Raw genomic sequence first — 5,000 nt, 5'->3', positions numbered from 1 at the left:
ATCACCACCATCACCACCCATTTGTCATTATCATCATATTACTTTTCTTTTACTCAGAGATTCTACAAGGACCGCCATCACTACCACTCCTTAACCACCACCACCACCACCACCACCACCACCTCCTCACCACTACCACATGTTCAACAAAGTCTTGGAGGTTCAGCTTTAAGCACCTGAACCCACAAACACCCCCCACCCCCCTTTTCACCTAGGTCCTGCCTCCCCCCTATTACCCAGACCACCCCCTCCCACACTTCCCCACCCTCCTTCCCTACAGGTGTTCACTCAGCTTCCTATTAGACGGGGATCCTCCGACACACACACACACACACACACACACACACACACACACACACACACACACAGGGTCAGAAATAAAAGGTAAGAGGGGAGAGGAAATTTAAATAACCTCTTTTCCATGCAGTTATTGTACTTATAATTCCAAAAGTCAAGTCAAATGAGTCTCTCTCTCTCTCTCTCTCTCTCTCTCTCTCTCTCTCTCTCTCTCTCTCTCTCTCTCTCTCTCTCTCTCTCTCTCTAAAATTATATCAAAGTCTATTGAAAAAGAGGTAAGTTTTTTTTTTCTTTTGTTTTGTGCGTGTTTGTGAAGCTAATGACGGTACCCGCGAGATTATCCAGAATACCCCTCCTACCCTCTGCAACCTAGAGATATAAGGGAACACTAAAAATAAATCTGTATTTCCTCCCTTCTCTCTCTCTCTCTCTCTCTCTCTCTCTCTCTCTCTCTCTCTCTCTCTCTCTCTCTCTCTCTCTCTCTCTCTCTTTTTTTCCTCCCTTTTCATCTTCATAATCTCATCAGCACCCCATCACATGTTATCTAAGCTGTCATACACACACACACACACACACACACACACACACACACACACACACACACACACATACACACTCACCGGACATTCGCGAGGGTGTGGCGCCTGGAGCGGAGCAGGCGACTGTGGTACTTCTGCAGCTCCCCAATAGAGCCTGTTTCTGCCTCCATCTTGGCCGGTGGTGATGCTGGTCTTGCGTCCCTGTGTCTGTGTGGTGGTGGCGGTGGTGTAGAGGGGCGTCCTCCTCCCCCTCTATGCTTCCTTATCTTCCTAATGATGGCGGAGTGTAAACTGCTAACGATTATTTGATTTCACCGCTTGTAATCCTCTTGGTGATGATGCTGGCGGTGTTTTGCTTCTCTTTCTCTCACTGTGTCTTTGTTCTCTCTGCTGGTGATGCTTGGTTAAGGAGGTGGTGGTGGTGGTGGTGGTGGTGGTGGTAGTGGTGGTGGTGGTGGTGGTAGTGGTGGTGGTGGTGGTGTTTCGTATCTCTCACTATATTTACTAGGTACTGTTATATTACTTATAGCGTGTTTCTAGGCGATATGTAAAACTATAGAGGGATGGTGCATAGGGTTTTGGTCTCTTTATACACGTTTCTAAAGCCACTATCTTCTCTCTTGTGATTCTTCAGCAGGAGGAGGGTTGTTCCGGTGAATGGTGAAAGGCGGTCACTATCAAAGAGTTCTACTGATTATACTTCACTATAGAATCACCACATTACGTTCACCAGCGAGAGGAAGGTGAGCGAGTCATTAGTGGGGTGATTAAAGCAGGTGATTTACGCACTAGTTCATAAAGGTAACACTCTTTCTTACTATCACTAATCACTTCACCAAGATATGCACCAGGTGTAGTGTTGCACGTACAAATATGGAGCCCACATCTCTTCGTTCCTCAAGGGTGCAATGTATTATTTTATTTTCCTTCTTTTCTTTCTAGGAATTTATCTATTTTTTCCAAAGGGAGTTTCAATCACAACCAATCACATTTCCCTGACTGTCAGAATGACTGGAACACGACAGAGTGACACAGCGAGGACGCTAGCACAGTCACGATTCCAGGGACAAGAACCATCGGCTCAGTCCAAACATCTCGCCTCGGCACCAGCAGGGAGGGTAACGCCACGCCCGCCCGGGAGGAGGCCTGATGCTGTGTTAATGACGAAGGCTGCTGGTGGCGCCTCTACATAATCTTTCCTGAACGCTGGAATCACGATAGATCTTAATATTAATGGAGAAAAAGGGAACATGCTATTTTTCACAACTAAATTACGTTTCTTAGGTGTGCAGTCCATTTTTCTGAAAGTTGGGATCACGACCGCTCTTCGTAAGAGGATCTAGGGATATTCTGTTTTTCTTTGTATTCCTTTTTTTATTAATAGAGAAAAGGAGCCCCACTTTTTTTTTTTAACTAAACTACATCTCCAGGTAGGCTGTTTATTTTTCCTAACGCTGGGATCACGAAGGGTCTTTGTATTAATAGGGGAACGGGACCGTACCATTTTTACGACTCGTTTCAGCACTCTACGAAAGCCTTGTGTGTGTATATATCACCAGAGAGACGTTCAACAAAGTCCCCACGTCATAACAAATAAAGATCGAGATTTATGGCGGCAGCAGTTAGGTTATATAGCGCTGAATATGTAAAGACGAATACACTAAAGTCCTACCACGCTTCTGTCAGTCTTTCACACACGACAACGACTTCCTGACACACAAAAAAGCAGACTAAGCATTGATATCAACAGTATGGGTCACATGCCGCAGAGTATTCAGTCAAAGACGAATACACTGAACTCCCATCGTGTTTCTGTCAATCCGTCACACACAAAACAATAACTTCCCGGTGCATAAGAAAATAAACTAAGCATTGGCGTAAACCAGTACTCAACTCAGCACTCAGCATACTACTAACAAACATCCCTGCTTACTTTTACATATACACTTTTTAATGTAAGTCTGGCTCTGGTCTGGCCAAGGGCAACAAAACTTGAAAAAAAAAATATACTGAAGCTGCCAACACATACCAAAGCAACCCTCAATGAACACAGTACTTCCTCCCTAGCACCTTGAAACGCTATACGAGAGAAAACACGAAAGAGAGCAGGAAAGAGAGGCAGGAGTGATACACAGCAGAAAGTAAACAAATAAACAAGAGTAAAATACAAATACAGGCAATTTTAGCTCGTCCATCCCACGAGAGGCAGGGGAAATAAGTGGAGCTTCGTTCACTGCCAGTATTACGGGAAGGCAGTTTTTACATCTAGTCCCAAACACGAATTCCCACAAGCCTCTATAAATTGGGGACGAAGGCGAGTCCTTTGCCGCGCAAGGAATATAAATCCTTGTAAAGAATAGTGAAGAAGTGAGGCCAGAGAGAGAGAGAGAGAGAGAGAGAGAGAGAGAGAGAGAGAGAGAGAGAGAGAGAGAGAGAGAGAGAGAGAGAGAGAGAGAGAGGGCGGGTGGGAGGGAGAGATGTGTGGGCAAGAGGGAGGAAGGGAAGGAGATAAGAAGGGTGAGAGAGGACGACAGAAAGATGCATGGAGGAAGTGAGGGAGGTATGGAGGGAGAGGAAGAGATGAAGGGTGGTAGGGAAGAAGGTAAAAACAAATAGGTATTAAATTAGGTTGTCTTTCAGGTAATTTCCCTAATTCGTTAGTAAGAAATGGAGGGAGACGTGAGGAATAATGGAGGCGGCCACAAAAACCCACCAGAGAGAGAGAGAGAGAGAGAGAGAGAGAGAGAGAGAGAGAGAGAGAGAGAGAGAGAGAGAGAGAGAGAGAGAGAGAGAGAGCAAACCAACCTAATCTTAAATCATCTCACCTGAGTACTTTTCCTCCCTATGCTTACCTTTCCTCAACCCTTCTCCTTTCGTCCCTCCCATTCCTCTTTTCTCTCCTTCTCCCACGCTAGACCTTTCTCAACCTCCGCCCTCCCTTCTCTCCTTCACATGCGCCATAAGTCCCTTTCCTCGTCCCTCAGCGTCGCCACACCTCGCCCACAGTTACCTGAAAGAAGTGCCGATCTATTCCTGCCTCGTTTACTGACTGTACCTCTCTCTCTCTCTCTCTCTCTCTCTCTCTCTCTCTCTCTCTCTCTCTCTCTCTCTCTCTCTCTCTCTCTTTGGACTCTTGGGACTCTTTAAGCACTCGTCAGGAACTCTCAGGGGTCGTGTGGTAGAGAGATGTGGGTAATGACGCGCACAGACACACACACACACACACACTTATACTACCCTGACCACTTGCAGAATGAAAAATTAATGACAAGTCTAAAAGTTCTGATTCAAGTTTTATTTTTTCCTTTCATAAAAGAGCTAATTATTGTCCTTTTTTTTTCTTTCTTTTCTTCCGGGCGCAACTCGTGCAAAGTTTCAGAATTGCTCAAGTTTGCTGTTAATGCAAGACTTTAAAAAATGAGGCGGGAAGAACCGAGGCTTGTAATAAGAAGTGAGAAGAACGTGCCGGAAAATTGTAAAGAAGAATTAGACATATGAAGAGCGCCAAGAAAATTTAATTCTAAAACAAAGACGCAAATAATTAACAGACTAAGAAGAAGTAATGAATGAGAGAGTAATTATGTTAAAAATTCACATCATGGTCCCGCAACAAATTAGATTTTAGGGCGGTGATGTAGAGAGAGAGAGAGAGAGAGAGAGAGAGAGAGAGAGAGAGAGAGAGAGAGAGAGAGAGAGAGAGAGAGAGAGAGAGAGAGAGAGATGTAGACTGCTGTGATAAGGCAACTAATAAACGCGGATATGAGATAAAAATAAAAATAAAAACACGGAACAAAAAATACACTAAAATAAATGAATAAAAACACAAATACATAAATGAATAAGTAAATAACGACATAAGACAAAACCTCCTACTTAAAATATACGATGATTGAAGTTAACAAAACGAGGCAATATAAGTTGGCATTGAATTACGAAGAGCAGGCACCGGGAGTCATAAGAGCGTACTTATAATGTAAAAATCAATGAGAGTTCGCCTTAACCTCATAATTGACTGTTCCACGAGATCCAGGGAGCCGCTAACTTTGCCTGCTATTGGTGGTGGTGGTGGTGGTGGTGGTGGTGGAGATTGAATTAAAGAAAGAGTTACGTAGTAGTGAAAAATGAATAAGAAATGAGAATCAGGTGTGTGTGTGTGTGTGTGTG

General features: G+C 44.2%; 1 long non-coding RNA gene across 1 annotated transcript in view; it reads right to left on the bottom strand.

Moving 5' to 3' along the window:
- Positions 1–870: 870 nt before the first annotated feature.
- LOC135111984 (uncharacterized) overlaps positions 871–5,000 on the bottom strand; it is a 34,950-nt gene continuing 30,820 nt past the window's right edge. The window contains exon 3 of the long non-coding RNA XR_010273960.1: positions 871–2,042. This is a non-coding gene — a long non-coding RNA (uncharacterized LOC135111984). The remainder of the gene's footprint in view (positions 2,043–5,000) is intronic.

Source organism: Scylla paramamosain, chromosome 23 (assembly GCF_035594125.1).
Source record: "Scylla paramamosain isolate STU-SP2022 chromosome 23, ASM3559412v1, whole genome shotgun sequence".
In the NCBI taxonomy this organism is placed as follows: domain Eukaryota; kingdom Metazoa; phylum Arthropoda; class Malacostraca; order Decapoda; family Portunidae; genus Scylla; species Scylla paramamosain.
The sequence above is the reverse complement of the archived record's forward strand: the minus strand, read 5'-3'. Positions and strand labels throughout refer to the sequence as shown.